Source organism: Panthera uncia, chromosome E3, assembly GCF_023721935.1.
Source record: "Panthera uncia isolate 11264 chromosome E3, Puncia_PCG_1.0, whole genome shotgun sequence".
Lineage (NCBI taxonomy): Eukaryota > Metazoa > Chordata > Mammalia > Carnivora > Felidae > Panthera > Panthera uncia.
Window position 1 is genome coordinate 12,092,263 of NC_064815.1, and position 19,856 is coordinate 12,112,118.

The 19,856-nt window shown below is 43.6% G+C and overlaps 1 long non-coding RNA gene across 2 annotated transcripts; it reads left to right on the forward strand.

Annotated features, from left to right (window-relative positions):
* The first annotated feature begins 1,143 nt into the window (after positions 1-1,143).
* Positions 1,144-13,861, forward strand: LOC125927953 (uncharacterized). Of its 2 annotated transcripts, none has more exons than XR_007459507.1 (3): positions 1,144-1,251; positions 10,860-10,945; positions 13,257-13,861. It is a non-coding gene; the product is annotated as an uncharacterized LOC125927953 (long non-coding RNA). The 2 variants fall into 2 exon arrangements; XR_007459508.1 differs by lacking the exon at positions 1,144-1,251 and adding an exon at positions 10,181-10,474.
* The last annotated feature ends 5,995 nt before the right edge of the window (positions 13,862-19,856 follow it).

Genomic DNA, 19,856 nt, shown 5'->3' on the forward strand with positions numbered 1-19,856 from the left:
CTACGTCCAACTGCCACATCATTAACATAACAAAAGATACCTTGATTGGTCTCACAATTTAGGAAATTCCAAAGGTTTTAGGAGCTCTGTGCCAGGAATGGGATGAGACCAAATATGTGTTTCTTATTTACAATTTTTTTTAAAATTTTAATTTTTTTTATTAAAAAAAAATTTTTTTTTTTACGTTTATTTATTTTTGAGACAGAGAGAGACAGAGCATGAAGGGGGGAGGGGCAGAGAGAGAGGGAGACACAGAATCGGAAGCAGGCTCCAGGCTCCAAGCCATCAGCCCAGAGCCCCAACGCGGGGCTCGAACTCAGGGCCCGCGAGATCGTGACCTGAGCTGAAGTCGGACGCTCAACCGACTGAGCCACCCAGGCGCCCCAATGCTAATTTTTTTTTAAGAGAGCGAGAGAGAGAGCGAGAGCGAGAGCGAGAGAGAGAGAGAGAGAACAAGCGGGGGAGGGGCAGAGAGAGAGAGAGAGGGAAACAGAAAATCTGAAGTGGGCTCTGCACTGACAGCAGAGAGCCCTACATGGGGCCCAAACTCACGAACTGTGAGAGCATGACCTGAGCTGAAGTTGGATGCTAAACTGGCTGAGCCAATGAGACACCCCAAAGTATATATATATTTCTAATAAATCATAATATCACAGGAACTCAGAGGGTGTGAAAATTACTAAAAGGTAACCTTGTTTAAAATTAAAAAAAAATTTTTTTTTGAGAGAGCGGGAGAGGGGCAGAGGGAGAGGGAGACAGAATCAGAAGCAGGCCTGAGGCTCTGAGCTGTCAGCATAGCCCCACACGGTGCTGGAACCCACGAACCACGAGATCATGATCTGGGCGGAAGTTGGCCACTTAACTGACTGAGCCACCCAGGCGCCCCAGGAGGGAATTTTCTTTAGAATGGAGTCATGGAATCGGGAGGCAGGCGGAGCTCTCACACCCTATCGCTTCTTATCAACTGCAGACCCAAAAGGAAGAGATGCATCTTATACACAGATACTATTTCCCTACCCCAGCCGAAGGAAGAGGCTTGCCTCCTCTCCTGGCAACAGCCCAGCCAATGAGAGACTCTCACAACTCAGCCAATGACAAGCCACTGTACTTAAAACTCCCAGTTTAGTCCAATGGACTCTTTGTTTATAACAGCCCCTCTAACTCCTCCCCTCTCCTCTATAAAAAAGCTCCTCTCCTTTGTTCTGCCGACTTGCAGTGGCTTTCTTGTCTAAAATAGGCTCCTTTTTGATGGTAAGATATCTGTTTTATTATTATTTTTTAAAGTTTATTTATTTATTTTGAGAGAGAGACAGGGAACCTGAGCTGGCCTGAGCTGGGGAGGGGCAGAGAGAGAGAGAGACACACACACAGAATCCCATGCGGCTCCGCGCTGTCAGCGCAGAGCCCGGTGCAGGCTCACACTCACAAACTGTGAGATTATGACCTGAGCGGAAATCAAGAGTCGTGGCTTAACCAATGGAGCCAACCAGGTGCCCCCCGCTGGCCGTTTTATTTTTAAGGTTAATGTTACTTAGTGATCAGAGTGGGATCCAGAGAAGACCCCCCACCCCACCCCATTAACTCTGAGGCTGGTGAGTGAACAGGTGCCAGCACCCACGGAGCCAACTGAGTTCATTGCTTTCTTGGGGACCCTGGAGTCTGAGGGTGAGTTTTCTCCTGGATTTCGAGCTCTGCTGTCTTTGTGTCCAAGCTCTACATGCTTTATTTAAGGCTTTGTCCTTACTCAGAGTCCTTGTTTGGCTCTTGGTCCGAGTTCTTTTTGGGACCGGACTGTGCCCATTGGAATTGTGTTGGTCTTTGGTCTGGTTCCTCTGGAACCAGGCTACTCCTGTTGAAACTGTGCCGTTTAGGAATTTTTCTCTTTGCTCTAGAAATCTGCCTCTAAGAAATGGGATCCCAGTTGGGGCGTCTGGTGGATGGCTCAGTCACTTAAGTGTCTGACTCTTGATATCAGCTCAGGTCTTGATTTCATGGCTCTGAGTTCAAGCCCTTTGTTGGGCTCCATGCTGAGTATGAAGCCTACTTGAAAAAAAATAAGATCCCAGTCATCAAAATGCTTGAGGGTAACCTCCTGCTGGGACAATGCTGGCTTTGTTTAAAAACTATGGTCCCTCCTCATGCACATTTCTAACGAAATGGACCAACTCAACAAAAGTAATTTATTTTTTTTATTTTTTTTTAATGTTTATTTATCTTTGAGACAGAGATAGAGCATTAACGGGGGAGGGTCAGAGAGAGAGAGGGAGACACAGAATTGGAAGCAGGCTCCAGGCTCTGAGCTGCCAGCACAGAGCCCGACGCGGGGCTCGAACTCACTAACCATGAGGTCATCACCTGAGCCGAAGTCGGAGGCTCAACTGACTGAGCCACCCAGGCGCCCCTCAGCAAAAGTAATTTAGAACATCAATGGCCATTGTGGAGAACTTCTGATCTCCCCAAACTTATTTTACTCAAAATTAAACTAGGAAGCTGTGGCTCCTAAAATAAAAACAAACAACTGAATGCGATTCCTATTTTAAATGGTAACTTGAGGCTTCTAAATGCTTTCTGGATTCGAAGTTTGCCTCTTTGCAAAATAGTACGTTATTTCTAAATTAACTGAGACAGACAATTGAAAGAAGTGGAAATGACTCTGGGGCCTCTTTTCCCCTCCTTTGTGTTTCCTGACACAGGGCAGCCACCATGTGTCCAGTCCCTGCCTCCTGGGCCATTTTCCTCTATTCTCTGCTGAACTTCCCTTTTCCACTGAACCTCCCCCTGCTCCCTCCTCTCCTGAACCTGTTAAAACCTCCCTTTCAAAGTTAAGTCTTTTGAGAATCCAAATACCCCCCCCCCCCAGGTCTTTATGTTCCCTGGACTAAGGCTGAATTGCAGTCATAGTTCATGAGTTTCCTAACGTAGCTGAGGACTCCCATAGGTTTGCTCAACAATTTAACATAGTTATCCAGACTTCCCAACCTGCTTTCTCAGATTTCTAGAAATTAGTCTACATGCTTGTTGCTGAGGGCCAGACCAACAGTGGATAAAACTAGCCCAGTGGGAACTGGGATTCAGGATTGAAGGGGATTTAGAGAAACCCCTAACTTTTGGCAAGATGTTAGAACACTGGAAATCACCATTGAACAGTTACTGTAGCTTCTTCTAAGCCAAATTTGAGCTTGGAACCAAATTCATTCTTGCACATAAAAGCCTGATGAACCTGTTCATGACTATTACAACCAACTCCAAATTGCCTTTAAAGAAAATTCTGGTCTTTTTTTAGATGTTGAACCCACCAGAGTGAGTAGCATTTAACACTGTGTTTATTTTTATTTATTTACTAAAATTTTTTAAATGTTTATTTTTGAGAGAGAGAGAGGAGGGGGGAGGGGAAGAGAGAGAGGGAGACACAGAATCTGAAGCATGCTCCAGGCTCTGAGCTGTCAGCACAGAGCCTGATGCGGGGCTAAAACTCACCAGCCGTGAAATCATGACTTGAGCCGAAGTCAGACACTTCACCGACTGAACCATCCAGGCTCCCTAAACTGTGTTTATTAATGGGCTGAGTTGGTTTCTTCTTTCTTCTGTTTGGAACAGCCTGCTTCCAGAAGGAATCAGACCAAAGGGTCAGGATAGAATGGGGGGGGGGGTGTCTTTTGTCCACTTCGATTTAGTTAATTTGGCAACTTGCTTGCTCATATCCTAGATGAGTTGACTAAAAGACTGCTAAAATTCTCCATTTTTTTAACTGCAGCCGATGAAGGGCCTTAAACAAAATAAAAAACCTTCTGGTTTCTCCTGTTATTGTAAAGAGCCAGGGCACTGGTTTAAGATGTTACCAATTTAAGCATTCCAGACACTTTCAGCCTTCTGCTCAGTCTTTCCAGTGTCCTCCCAATTCCCAGGGACAGGCTCCGAGGAACTTCTCAATCCTTACTCTTAATCGGCTCGGCGAAACCATTCTCCAGATTACGAATGAATCTGTCTCTGTCCCTATGTACACTGGAGCTACACTCTCAGTGCCCAGCCCCACTGCTCTAAAGCAGCACCCTGCTTTCGAGTACTAAAACAGTTCAAGTACTAGGGGTCTCTAACAAACCTCAACAGGTTCCTGTCTCTGAATTGATTCCCTTTTGTCTAGGCCCTTTGAAAGATATGCACCCTTTTCTCCTTAGTTCCTCTGTCCCTGTTCATTTATTGGGCCAAAATTTCTTTCCTTTTTTTTCAAGTTTATTTATTTTTGAGAGAGAGAGAAAGAGAGAGAGAGTGAGCGAGCAGGGTGGGGCAGAGAGAGAGAGAGAGAGAGAGAGACATAGAATCCGAAGCAGGCTCCAGGCTCTAAGCTGTCAGCACAGAGCCCAATGCAGGGCTTGAACCCATGAACCATGAGATCATGACCTGAGCTGAAGTCGGATGCTTAACTGACTGAGCCACCCAGGCAGCACTCCTGGGCCAAGATTTCTTAGAAAAGTATCTACAATCATGCCAGAATTTCTTTCTCCCAAAAGAGGAAAATAATTCTAGAATTTGAGAGTAGTAACCAAAATAGCCAACCAGGGGGAATTGAATGCCCCTTTGACATCTTTTATTTGTTCTGTCTCTGATGTGGCACTCTAGCTGAGTCTAGGGACACTGATCATTTTATTCCTATTGGGTCAGCTACCATCCTCTTTATGGGCAGAATTCCTGTTGGAATCTACTGTGTACCTCCCATCAAGATTCAAATAGACTCCTCAAAACCTCTTTTCAGAATTCATTAATACCCTATAAATAAAGAAGCCCTTGAAAACAGCAAGCCTATATAGAAGGTTACAACACTCAGGGCCTCCTGAGCCCCTGCACTAGTCCCTGTAACACCCCATTTTACTTGTGAGAAAGTCTAGTAACAGGATGGAAGTTTGTCCTGGACCTGCGAGCAATAAATAACAGTTATCCCTCGGCACCCTGTTTTCCTAACCCCCGTTATGGTACCGATATCCATTCCCACTGAAAGCAATTTTTCCATTGCAAATGATATGCACGGTGCATTTTTAGTATTCCTGTTGATAAGGATAGCCAGTATCTTTTTGCTTTCACTTGGGAAGAACAGAAATACATCTGGACAGTAATGCCCCAGAGTTTTACAGAGCCTTTACTTTTCACAAACCTTAAAAGCTGATTTGGTTGATAGAAAGTTTTCTGTAGGCTCTCCTTTGTTGCAATATGCAGATGATTTGATTCTCTGTTCCCTTCTTAAACCTCTTCACAGGAAACTACATTCACCTATTACGACTTTTGGCTTTAAAGGGACACAGTTTCCAAAGAAAAATTGCAGTTAGCTTAAACTCAGGTTCTATACTTAGGATCTGATCTTGAAACAAAGACCACATTTGGACCCAGATGAAACCCTTCATGACCACTTAACCCTAATAGATTACCTTTTGACTCCCTGTGGAAATTTACAGGAAACTCCTCTAGCCAATGCAGAATTTTCATGGTATACTGATAGTTTGTTTTTAATGTTTATTTATTTATTTATTTTGAGGGAGAAAGTGTGAGCAGAGGAGGGGCAGAGGGAGAGAGAGAGAGTCCCAAGAACTGCAGTGCAGGCAGAGCCCGATGTAGGACTCGATCTTGTGAACCATGAGATCATGATCTGAGCCAAAATCAAGAGTCAGATGTTTAACCGACTGAGCGCCTGGTATACAATAGTTCTTGTTTAAAGGATGAAATGGTAAACATGCTGAGTCTATTATTGCAATTCTTTTTGAAGTCATTGAGATGACAAGTTCACCTTTGGATACTTCAGCCCTGCAGGCTGACTGATATGCCCTTACTTGGGCTTGTACTTTAGCCAAGAAAACCCTAAGCATTTATACCTATAGTCAGCATATCTTTGGGGTAGTTCATGACTTTGGAATATTATGGAAACAACGAGGTTTCCTTATCTCCAATGGGAATAAAATTTAAAATGGCTCCTATGTCCAAAATTTATTCGATGCCATACTTTTGCTGGCTCTCTGCCTGTTAAGGTTCCTGGGCATTCTAGACTCTACTCCTTGGAGACCAAAGTAAACCGCCTCCCTGATATTTCTGACAAAAAGCACTGCTTCCAAGGAAACCCACAGCCAAACCTCTGTCATGTTCCAAAGTGATGTTCACCCAAATGATAATTTGGAAAAATTGACCAGAGATACCCAACATTTGGCCCTAGATAGGGAAAAACAGTATTGGAAATCTAATAGTTGTTGGCTCAATAAAAAGAGAGAACTCTGATTTGGATCAAATAACAATCCAGTCCTACAAGAAATTCTAAAATTCCCATTGTTTACCATTGTATATTCATGAAACCATTGGTCTAGTGACAAAATGATAGCATTTATGAACCAGTATTGGTGGGGAAATATTAATAAGGCCCCAGATAGTACCTACATCACTTTCCCCACTGTCCAAAGTATAATCTAGGGAAACCTGATTGTGTAAATAGATTTCATATAGCTTCCCTGTCTCACAGATATGAATATATTTTAGTCATGGTTTCTATGTTTTCTACTGGACCAAAGATTTCTCTTGTAGATAGGCCAGTGTTTCTGTAACTAAATTTCTGTTACCTGGGGAACTTCTCTTGAACTTCATGGTGACCAAGGAACCCATTTACAGGTCAGGTGTGTGCTTTTTGGCTGGTTTTACAACGCTTTCATTGTACCATCCTCAGTTTTCAAGATTAGTCAAACATACTAATGGCACTATTAGACTCAGTTGGCATAATGTGCAGAGACCCCCAAATATTTTGGCCAAAAATACTATCATTGGTCCTTCTAAATCTCAGATCCACCCCCTTTGGAACTCATGGCCTCTCACCCTTTGAGATAGTCCCAGGGCAACCAATGTACTTGGCCCCTGCCTCCTTTGACCCATAGCTGCTAAAAGGAGATATACTTCAATATTATAAAGGCCTGATTCGCTGCTATTAAAAATAACCACGCTTTGGTGGAGGAATCTTTTCAGTTGGCTTCCAGGAGACAATGACCTCAGGCATCACATTTTGCTACCTGGAGAGTTCATCTATTTGAAAAGACACCTCCCAAAAGATTTCAACCTCAGTGAAAAGCCCGTATCAGGAACTGCTTTGTGCCACCGAACTCCAGGGGATAGACTCTTGGAGTCACATAAAACATCTAAAGGAAGCACCCAGCCCTGACTGAACCCGCACACCATCTGGTGACCTGAAAGTTAAGGTTTCCCAGAATTGAACAGGACAGCATCTGATAAGACAGCTTTCCCAAGATGTCGAGACTAGGCCTGTGTACCTTTTCTCAGTGTTGTTTCTTTTCTGTCTTTTGTGGAAAGATAATGCCCTTGTCTGTATTTTCCAAGCCCTGGTGAAAGGGAAAACCTCTTTTCCTTTCTTTCTTTCTTTTTGAAAATTTTTAATGTTTAGTTATTTTTGAGAAAGAGAGCAAAAGAGGAGCAGAGAGAGGGAGACAGAATCCGAAGCACGCTCCAGGCTCTGAGCTGTCAGCACAGAGCCCGACGTGGGGCTAGAACTTACAAACTGAGATCATGACCTGAGTCCAAGTTGGATGCTCAACTGACTGAGCCACCCAGGCAGCCCCCTCCTTTTTTTTTTAAAAAAAATGATTATTCATTTTTGAGAGAGAGAGAGAGAGAGCGCAAGAGAGCATGAGCAGGGGAGTGGCAGAGAAAGGGCGACAGAGGATCCGAAGCGGGCTCTGCACTGACAGCAGTGACCTGATGCCGGGCTTGAACTCATGAACTGTGAGATCATGATCTGAGCTGAAGTTGTAAGTTCAACTCACTGAGCCACCCAGGCGCCCCAGAAACTTCCTTTTCTGATTATGGCGTTTTGGAAATGGCCTCGTCTTGATCTCAGGACAAAATCATCTTTCACTTGCTTTTCCTGAAGGGTTAGAAAGTTCAGAATCTACAAGTCATCTGAACTATTAACCGACTTTGAATTCTTATTCATATTCATGATTTTTTAAATTTATGACTTTACAGACTGTATTATTGATAATATTTGGTGCAAACAGTTCTTTTGTTATGAGTACGACTTTAAAATGTCTTTGAAGTTTTGCTCTTTTGCCCAAAGTTCATCAGTGATTGTTTCCTCTTTATACCTGCACTATTATCTTCCCAAATGTACTTGGCTCATTCTTTTTTTTTTTTTTTTAAATGTTTATTTATTTTAGAGAGAGAGAGAGAGACAGAGTGTGAGCAGGGGAGGGGCAGAGAGAGAGGGAGACACAGAATCCGAAGCAGGCTCCAGGCTCTGAGCTGTCAGCACAGAGCCTTACACGGGGCTCGAACTCATGAAATGCGAGTTCATGGCCTGAGCTGAAGTCGGATGCTTAACTGAATGAGCCACTCAGGCACCCCCGACTTGGTTAATTCTTTGAGTGTGCTCTTGCAGCATCCACCACTCTGCTTTCATGGCTGCTTTAAGTGGAGACTTCTAGAAGGCATACGTGAGTCCAGATTTGCCTCCTTTGGGGGAGCACCTTTATCCCTGAGGTTGGAATAAGTGCCAATAAGTAATTTTTCAGTTGCCTACTTTCAGACCTAGAGTCCTGATTTAGAACCACCATACAATTTGGAATGGTCATGTTACTATTTCTGGTGTATAATTATTTGAAGTTTTGTATTTTGTTGCCTGTCAGACTTCTTAAAGATAATGTACCCAAGAAGATGATGTTGGCGCAACATCTCGAGATGGTCTGCAGTGCTTAACCATCTTGACAAAAAATGGACCACAGATGGGAAGGGCCTGAGAGTTTCTCCTTCCAAGCTTCCTTGTTACTCAAGTGTGGCTTTAAGTAGCTTCCAGCTGCTACGCGCGACAACCAGGAAAGGTCCTGCCTGGTACTGAGGTACCACTAAATGTAGAAAACTTGAATCTTTATCAGCAGTGCTTTTCAAAGAAAGATCTTTATCAAAGGGGGGGAGATAAGACAAGGTTAATAAAAGGAAACCTTGTTTAGGATGGAGTTGGGAGGCCGGCAGGGGGAGCTCTCATGCTCAGCGCTAGTCAACGACAGAGCCAGCAGGAAGAGACGCACCTTGCACGGGATAGGCTACCTTAGCTAGTACTTTACTGCTCCAGCAGGAGGAAGACCTGGCAACAGCCCAGCCAATGGGAGGCGGTCACAGCTCAGCCAATGAGAAGCCACTGTACTTCAGACTCCCACTTTCCTCCAGTGGACTTTTCGTTTAGAAGGGCCTTCCCTACTTCCCCCTTTCCCCTAGAAAAGAGCATTCCTCTCCTTTGTTCTCCAGACTTGCCTGTGGTTCTGCCGAAGCTTGCTGGTCCTAGGTTGCAATTCTCTGCTACTCCCAGATAAACCCATTTTTCCTGGTAAAATAACTGGCACTTTTATTTATGTATTTAAAAGTTTATTTATTTTGTGAGAGAGCGAGCACACACGAGTGGGGGAGGGGCAGAGAGCGAGGGAGAGAGAGAATCCCAAGCAGGCTCTGCACTGTCAGCGCAGAGCCCGACTTGGGGCTCAATGTCACGAACCATGACACCATGACCTGAGCTGAAGTCAAGAGTCAGATACTTAACCAACAGAACTACTCAGGTGCCCCCCTGGCAGTGTGATTTTTAAGGTTAACAAGGGTTACTTATTCTCAGACCATCTTCAAATTTAAACATGATTTGTAAGGATTTCTCTCATTACTTAAAGACAAAAGAAAACAATTGACACAAATTCAATGTTAAAAATATTTTGGAGGATTTGGTGTTTATTGACACAAACACAAGGTTGGCAAAGTGAATTACGGGAATATTAATTTTTTCTTTTTCCTGTGCATTTCGGGGGCTCAGGGTTTTTGACGATGCGGGTGCCATTTAAATGAAAATATGAAGTTGATTTGGTTTTGATACTTGCAAAGACCACTGCACAGTTCCAACTTTCTATTCAAGCCAAGAAATCACAGAAATCTCATTAAAATGAGATTTTGAGAAGAATTGAAATTTTTTGCTTTATGTGCAATTTTAGATCTATTCCCTCTACCACTCAAATAGACCTTGAATCTTAACGTGTTATAAAAAAAATGAGGCCAAGACTTTTTTTAAAAAAAGATTGCTTTTAATTTTTCTTCATGTGTAGAAAATATATTTCCAACATAGAAAAAAATTTAAATGCAAAAGTTTTGGTGTATGTATTTCTGTGCAGTTTTCTGGGAAGGAGGGGCATAGCTTTCTTCAGCTTTTTCGAGGAGTCTGTGGTGCTCATAAAGGAAAGAACCATAGCATATGGCCAGGTTGGGCACTGTGACCTCTTTTCCACCTGGTTCTAATTACTCCCAATCACTGGTTGGTTAGGCTGCGAGGTTGTCGGTGTGCCTTTGTACCTCAGCCAACTACCCTTTGAGACCCCCCCCCCCCTAAATTCAGGAAGTTTAATCAGTCCAGTCCCTGGCCCTTAAATCAATCAGGACCTCATTGAAGTTCTGCGTGAATCTCCCAAAGGTAAACAGATTTCTATTTAAATGTTATTGCTCTCATTAGCATCAGCTGTTTTCATTATAAACGTGCTGAGATGTACTTTCTAATCCAGTTTATAAATTATGCTTACTACTTTGAGATGTTGAAAAATCTATCTATCTATCTATCTATCTATCTATTTATTCATTCATCTCTGAGGAGCCTTTACTACCTCGCTCAGTGGACCCTTTGCCTGTGTGGTCTCTGAGTTCCTGCTCTTAAAACCTGTGGTTTATCTTCTGCCCCCAAGTGTTTCTTCTTTGACTCCTTTACTGGCATGTTTTTCCTCCTTCCATGCTATTGAATGGCTGTCCTTCAAGATCCAGTACTAACATGTTCTTTTTTTTTCTCTCTACACTGGTTCCTGCAGAGTAGCCAGCTACCAAGTTTTCACCATCCTGTCACCTCGGTCCTCGCTTCTGCTTTGTGCACTGCAACCTGGCTTCCTGGGGCGTGGTAAGTACTTTTAGCTGGTCTGTGGTTTATTTCAGTAGTTACATATTGATTGGAATGTTGCCTTCCACGTATAGCAAGGAATACTGGTTTCCAATTACCTTAGTTACATGAAGTTTCCTATTTAAAAATGCACTTAAATTAAAAAATGAGTTGATCGGGGCGCCTGGGTGGCGCAGTCGGTTAAGCGTCCGGCTTCAGCCAGGTCACGATCTCGCGGTCCGTGAGTTCGAGCCCCGCGTCAGGCTCTGGGCTGATGGCTCGGAGCCTGGAGCCTGTTTCCGATTCTGTGTCTCCCTCTCTCTCTGACCCTCCCCCGTTCATGCTCTGTCTCTCTCTGTCCCAAAAATAAATAAAAAACGTTGAAAAAAAATTAAAAAAAAAAATGAGTTGATTGACAGCAGGGATTGACCAACTTTTTCTGTAAAGGGCCAAATAGGAAATATTTTCAGTTTTGTGGGCTACATGGCCTGTATTGCAACTACTCGATTCTGCCGTGGAAGCTTGAAAGCGGCTGTAGACAGTCGTACACAGATGGGTGTGGTCAGGTTTGGCCTGCAGCTTGCTGAGCCTTGATTTAAAGGAACTTATTAAAACAAGAATTCAGGGAGTAAGTGGACATAGTAGAAACCTTAAAGCGGAATGTACATGTTTTAGGATTGAGACACTTGGTTTAAGCTATCCCTTTGTTCAGTATGTGTTCTCTGTTGCAACTACTCTGTGCATTCAGGGTGCTCAGAACATACATCTTCTGTCTTGAAGGGGCTTAGTCCACACAGAGAGACAGACAGAAGAACAGGTAATTACAGTAGGCATATGTGTGCCTGTGCGTGTAGGAGGAAGAGTGGCTCTGTTGGTCCTGAACAAACTTCCCTTTTCCCCACCTTCTCTAGAATATTCACCTATACGTTATTATATACTTTATGCTAGCTTTTGCCCATTTTACAGACAAGGAAACTGAGGTCCAGAGAGGTTAATGAATTGCTGAAGGTCACAGAGCTGGTAAGGGGAGGGAGTGGGATTTGAACCGGATAGTCCGACTCTAAGATCAATGTCCCTAGTCCCCACAGTGCTCCCCTTGCCTCAGTTACCTTGACTAAAGAATTAGTTCATCCCACCAGGACTATTTGGTATAGCAGAAACCGGCCTAGTCTCTGAAAAGTTGTCAACCTAGGGAAATGCCCTTGATATCCTCCCTCTCACAATACCCCTGCAAAGGTGACTCAAGCAGTGTAGATGGGAGAAGCTGGTCTCTTCACCTGCACCAGAAGTGGACTGATGACTTGCTTACCAACCAGAAGCTGTAGGTTGTAGGTTAACAATCACCCTGCACTTCTGTATGAGTCACTAGATGTTGGACACTCTGCTAGGCACTTTGCATGGCTTGTCTGTATAATTAATTAATCCTCATAACAACCATTTGAGGGGGTGTATTAGTTTCCTATGGCTGCTGTAACAAATTGCCACAAACTTGGTTGCTTAAGAGAAATTTTTCTCTCTCTTCGTTCTGGAGGCTGGAAGTCTGAAATCAAGGTGTTGGCTAGGATGTGCCCCCTCTGCAGCCTCTAGGGGATGCCGCCCCCCCCCCCCCCCCCGGCGTCTTGTGGCTGCCCCTGCCCCGTCTGGTGGCCCCCGCCCCCTCTGCTCCCTGGCTTGGGGCTGCATGACTCTCATTTCTGCCCCCACCATCACATGGTATTTCCCCTGGGTGTCTGTCTCTGTGGCTCCAGATCTCTCTCCTCACAAGGACATTGGTCATCACACTTCGATGCTACCCTAATCCACCAGGATCTCATCTTAATTTGATGATATCTGCAAAGACCCTATTTCCAAATAAGGTCACATTCACAGGTGTTGGGGGTTAGGACTTCCAACTTTTGAGGGGGGACACAATTTGACCCACAACAGGGAGGTACTGTTACTGTTTCCATTTCATAAGTGAGGATCCAAGGCAAGGCATCGTGAAGTTAAGAACCTGTCCAAAGTCAGGCCGCCAGGGTGGCTCAGTGGGTTAAGCGTCCGACTTCAACTCACGTTACGATCTCGCGGTCTGTGAGTTCCAGCCCCTCTGTGCTGACAGCTCAGAGCCTGGAGCCTGCTTGGGATTCTGTGTCTTTCTTTCTCTGCCCCTCCCCAACTTGTGCGTGCGCACACACACATGCTCTCTCAAAAATAAACAAACATTAAAAAAACAAATAAAACAAAAGAATCTGTCCAGAATCAAACAGCTTTATTAGCAGAACCTGGATTCGAACTCAGGTATTCTGAGAGTCTGTGCTCTTAACCACTGTGTTAACAACTGCTTTGCCTGCAGAGCTGCCTGGCTTGGCACTTCAGGCACGCCGGGCCCTCCCTCCCGCGGCATCTGGTGACAACAACCATGCACTGAATTAGCTGAACACGAATGTCTAAAGCCCTGTGGCTGCATCAGGGTGGCTCCCAGGAGCCTGAGGACAGGTGAGGCGCTCGGCTGTGCATGGGGATTCTTGTTTACCTCAACAGGGAATCAGGCTCCCAGTGCGGCCAAGTTGGGCACATGACCAGCTCCTGCTGCCACCCGGGTAATTGGTTTTCTGTGTTCATTTCAATAATGAACAGCATTAAAGGAGGCTGGAGATGCAAGGGAGATACAAGCATTGTGGAAGGAACAAAGAGATTTTAATGTGTTGAGTCGGGTTCTGGGAAAGATGAGGGACATGATAATCGAGTATTAAAACAGAAGAGATTATGCAGTGGTCCTCACACCATCCATCACCGCCCTCGTCCTGGGCGGGTGGCAGAACTGAGTCTGCCGAGATCCCGGCATTATCTCCGCAGTTTATTTACATCTCAAATCAGGTTGCACTGACAGCAGCTAAAGAAATTCCAGGGAAGAGATGTAACTGCATGATCTATTTCCTACAGAAAGTGCAAACACAATACAGACTATCTGGTTAAATATATCATCCCAGAAATGATCCAACCGCCGAATGCTTAAGTCTGTACTTTATATTTCTCGTTGTCGTGAGACCATTACACGCCCTCAGAGACCACCTGCCTCTCCCCTTCTCTACCTTTCTGTCTGCTCCTTCAAGACCCCTCCTTCCCCCTTGCCTGAGATGTCAGTGCTCCCCAGGGCCTGACTTCCACATTATTTCCTTGTCTCCATATTTGCCTGGACAGCCTCATTTCCTTCAAGGCTTTCACTACCGGCTGGATGTGTACTGATGACTTCCAGACTGACCCTCTGGAGGTGCCCAACACTTGTTTTTCCCTTCTCAGTTATTTACATGGCCCTTCTCAGTTAACTACATCTTCATAGTTAAAACCTAGACAATATGAGGAGTCTGCAAAAACCCCCCCTCTCTTCTTTGTCCTGTATGTGCCTGGTTCCTGTCTTTATGGGAGAGCAGTGCTGGGTTCTTATGACTCCTTCCAGAGGCTCTTTACACATATAGAAGAAAATACAAATATAAATGCTAATTTTCCCTCGTTTTCTCCTCAAATGTTCTACACATATTCTGCACTTTGCTTTTTTCACTTTTGATCTTTCCATGACAGTATTTAGAGAAGTTCATTTTTTTTTCTTTTTATTTAAAAAAAATTTTTTTTGAGGGGCACCTGGGTGGCTCAGTCGGTTAAGTGTCCGACTTCGGCTCAGGTCATGACCTCATGGTTCTTGGGTTCAAGCCCTGCATCGGACTCTGTGCTGACGGCTCAGACCCTGGAGCCTGCTTCAGATTCTGTCTCTCCCTCTCTCTCTGTCCTTCCCCTGCTCACTCTCTGTCTCTCAAAGGTGAATAAATGTTAAAAAATTAAAAAAAATTTTTTTTGGAAATGTTTACTTACATTTGAGAGAGAGTGAGAGTGTGTGAGCAGGGGAAGGGCAGAGAGAGACTGAGACAGAATCTGAAACAGGCTCCAGGCTCTGAGTTGTCAGCACAGAGCCCGATGCGGGGCTCGAACTTACGAGCCATGAGATCATGACCTGAACTGAAGTCAGACACTTAACTGACTAAGCCACCCAGGCACCCCTTTTTTTTCTTTTTTAAATTCACAATTACACAGTGTCCCATTGTCTGGTGGCTGTCCCATAATTTATTTTGCCAGTCTTCTAACAGTGGACATTTGAGTTGTTTCTAGTCACGTGATGTGATGGTTAATTTTATGTGTCATTTTGTCTGGGCCATAAGGTGCCAAACATTTGGTTAAACATGATTTCTGGGTATGTCTGTGAGGGAGTTTCTGGATGAGATTAGCATTTGATTCAGTAGACTGAGTAAACACATTGCCCTCCTCAATGTGGGTGGGCCTCATCCAATCAGTTGAAGGCCTGAAGAGAATACAAGGCTGAAGTATTCTCTCTCTGCCTGTCTTCAAGATGAGACATTGGTCTTCCTTGCATTTGAACTCGGACTCAGACTCAGACTGGAACTATACCACTGACTTTCCTGGGTCTGGACTTCTCAGCCTTTATAATTGCATAAGCCAATTCCTTATAATTTCTCTCTCTGGATATAGTTATAGATAGATGAATAGGGAAAGATAGAGATATACAAAGATACAAATCCCAAAGGGGGTATAGATCTATTGCCATGGTTTTCTCAACACATGCCTTTCTAGCACCTCTGATAGGTGAGGAGGAATCCAGAGAGAGAGAGAGAGAGAGAGAGAGAGAGAGAGAGAGTCAGTCGGGGAGGGAGGTTGGTAAAGACTTCCTACCCAGACAGGACAGCAACACTGGCTCAGGGAGAAAGAGGAGAGAGTGTTAGGGAAGGAAGATATAATCCCTGGGCCTTTTTTTTTTTTTTTCTAAGAGATAGAGTGTGCGAGTAGGGGAGAGGGACAGAGGGAGAGAGAGAATCTTAAACAGGCTCTATGCTCAGTGTAGAGTGTGATGTGGGACTTGATCTCACGAACCTGGGATCATGACCTGAGCTGACTGAGCCACCCAGGTGCCCTCTGGCTGGGCCTTCTTTTATCAAAAGCAATCATGATCTTGACTGATTTGGATTCTGGACAGAGGAGCTTATGTGCTTTGTTATTATAGGGGACAAATCTTGACCCACTCTTACACACTGAATTGCATTTCCTTAAAATTCGTATGTTGAAGGCTTAACCCCCAAAGTGACTGTATGTGGAGGTAGCGCCTTTAGGGAGGGAGGTAGGGTGAAATGACATCATAGGGATGGATCCCTGATCTGATAGGACCGATATCCTTATAAAAAAAAGGAAGAGACAACAGAGTGCTGTCTCTCTTTTTCCCTCCATGAGCACAGAGGAAAAGCATGTGAAGATACAGCAACAGGGCAGCATCTTCAAGCCAGAAGAATGTCCTCACCAAAACCAACCCTGGAACCTTGATCTTGGACTTCTAACCTCCAGAACAATTAGAAAATACATGTTTGTTGTTTAAGCCACCTAGTCTATGGTATTTTGTTATGGAGGCCCAGCAGACTAATGTACCCATGTTGTTTTAATTAACTTTAGTTAGATAAGTAAGAGTTACTTTGAATCTCCTTGTAAAAAAAAAAAAATCATTAAAGAGTTTTTAACCAACATCTCCTACCTTGGTTCTTTAACCCGGCAATTGGCAATCTGTGGCCCACCGTCCCTGTCTGGCTCTCTCTCTGGTTTTGAAATAAAGTTTTATCAGAACACAGCTTATTCATTTATAGATTGCCTGTGGTTGCATTTGACATATCTGTGATTATCTACAGCAAAGACCTTATAAGGCCTGAAAAACCTAAAATATTAACCATCTGGCTCTTTATAAAAGATCACTGACTACTGCTGTAGACCATTTCCAGATGTAAGCAGTGTTACCAGTTTGGTGTGGATTATTTCAGTTTAGATGGCACAGCATTACTTGGGGTATGCATGTGTGTGTGTGTGTGTGTGTGTGTGTGTTATAGTAATGGTATCCCATCCTTCTGGGAGTCTTGGATTTGTCCATGTTAGTAGACAGATCTACTTCACAGGTTTAACTGCTACATGGTATTCAAAAGTATGAACATACTTTTTTATTCCATCATTTTCTCAATGGACGTTTTGCTGTTTCCAGTTTCTTCTTCTTTTTTTCACCCACCAAAACAGTACCACAATAAATATCCTTTATGCACATGGGTGAGTGAGTGATTGTGATTGATACCAAGACTAGAATTGCCAGGCCACGAGGCAGAAACGTTTTAAAATTTGGTCATACTTTTTAATAGATTATGCATTTATGTGATTTGAAAATAAAAGATATACAAGGTATACATTGCAAAATCTCACCCCTTGTTTTCTAATCTATTTTGCCCTCCCCCACCCCTATAGATATTAGTTTCTTGTATATCCTTCCAGAGTTTCTTTATGAATAGATAAGAATAGGTATTCCTATTTTGTCTTATATATCTTGTATTCTTTTATATCCTCCCAGGGTTTCTTTATGAATAAAGAATAGGTATTCCTATATTGTCTTCTCTCTTACACACAAGGTAGCATCCTATCTATATACTTTTTTATCTCATGATTTTTCTCACTTGACAGTATATTCTGGAGATCTTCCCGTAACTGTAAATCTTCTCATATAAGTATACGGAGCACATACCCATGCCTTTTTACACAGTATTTAGTTTGCATAGTATCTCTTTATGTGGATGTAGGTTATTTACTCCATTATAGAGGATCACTTCCCCGCCCCCCCATCTGTTGCTACTGTATAAGCAAGACACGCACATTTTACATTTCAAGAGGTACAGCCATGTTACCCTTCGAAGGGGCTGTGTAGTTTGCATGCATTTTTAAGGAGCTGAAACAGCAGACAGTTGCGTGCACTGTATGCTCCAGCAAGTTCAAACTCTTGTTGGTTCCCGGAACCTGACATATTTTGTCATGTGTCCTTGCTATTCTTTTTATTGGGGCCTCCTTTTCTACGCTTTGTCTGTCTAGCTGACTCTAGAATCTTCTGAGTTTTGTCTTGAAAATCTGGGAAGCTGTCACCAACCCCTATAAGTACAGTTGATTTATTCCCTTTCTCTGACCACAGACGCTTGCCCACATTCTATTTTTGCACCTTTCACATTGTGATTTTTATTTCTTTACCAGTCGTGTCTCCCTTCTTTCATTGTGGACTACTTGAAGTGAGAGACCATATTTTTAGCCATCTACGTATTCCTAAAGCCCAGGACAGTGCCTATTGTGGAATGGCTGTTCAATAAATGTTGGCTGGATGAATGAATTAACAAATGATTGCTACAAACAGAGATGAATCAACCAAACTGAATTTGGACAATGAATCCATGGGTGTGTTTATCCACTAGTCTGCCAATCATGCAGATCAGCTTATCTGCATGTGCCGATGGAATTTCCACATAATTTGCATGCTGGAGGGGGAGGCTGCCAATTCACAAAGGATTCTTCTAGGCATTTGTCATTCATTAGAGAACATAAGCTTGCACTGGTGTTTATGCAGCACAATGTCAGCCAATTAGAGGGGATTGTAGCTTGGAAACAAACATCTGCTTGATGCTGGGTAAATAATATTTAGAGTCTGGTGTTTTATAACTGCCTATATGATTCATTTGAATCCCATATAATTTAGTATTTGATCATGTGGGACTCAGAGATCATGCCCGTATGCAAGTTACAGCTGCAAAAACCATACCTGGCATTTCTGACCATGGCCTCAGGTACCAAGAGATGCTTTCTGGTTGAGGTGACACCAGGGACTAGAAGTAAGAGTGTATCCAGTGGTAGCCACCTTCCATAAAGAATAACAGATCGACACCTCTCTCCAAATTCTATCGTGGATAACCCTTTGGTAGACAACTCACGGAGTACTGGGAAAATATGAATATCTTCTGTCAGCCTTTGACAATTGGTTCTCCCTTTTTCAGGGAGAAGGAGGTTAAAATAAATGTAAGGGAAGTACCACTGATCAAGTTCCTTTTCTATCCCACGTTCTTCTCCAGGTTCCAGGTGCTTTTCTCACCTTTTATCCATCTGCAGCTCACAGCACTATGGGGTCAGAATTTTCAGTTACTATTTTACAAATAAGCAAACTGGGTCGGAGGGACTTGTCCCAGGCCTTCAGCTAGCAGGCAGCTGTGTTGCAAGTGAAAACTGATCTGCCCAAGCCTCCCAGGATTCCCCTGCCCCGCCCCCCCCCCCCCAAGCCTTCCCAGAGGCTGTGGCCAATGGTATTTGGTAGAGCCATTGGCTGTGACATAGCTCTGATTCTCTGCAGATAGCGCTGGGTGGATTGGCTGTGAAATCTGTCCCCCTTGCTTCCAAATGAGATAATTAAATGCTTTGGTATCTTGGCCCATGGGGTTTTTAAGAACATCATCCAAGTGCTTTGTGTGATAAGATGAGGGACCTGATGAAAGCCTGCTGCAGGTGGATGTGTGCATGTAGCAAATGACAGCCAAGTGGCCAAGAGGGCAGGATCTTTGCTAAGCTAATAATATTGCCTACCAGTTTGCATCACCATCCTCAGAATTTTAACAAATGACTGGGCCACCGGTTTTCAACAGAATCATCTATGGAGCTTAAAAAAATATGCATGTCTGGTCACCACCCACAGATATTCCGATTCCATGGTTATTTTAAACAAGCTTTCCATGCTATTCTGATGCACAGCCAGCTTTTGGAATCTACAATCTAGTCTATGGATCATTTGAGTCATCAGAACTTGAATAAGGATTGCTTTCTTTGGGTATATCTTTTCTTGATCACATCAAATCAATCTCTCCCTCTCTCTCTCCTTCTCTCCCTCCCTCCCTCCCTCTCTCCTTTTCTCTCTCTTATATATTTTTTGCTAGCAGTCAGAAATTCTTAAAAGCTTTTTGCCACAAAACCATCTGCTGGAGAAATCTCCCACTAGGTTTCAAATGCCAAACTGTTCCCAGTAGCAATTTTCTTTATTATTTTGGGGAAAAGAATGAATTAC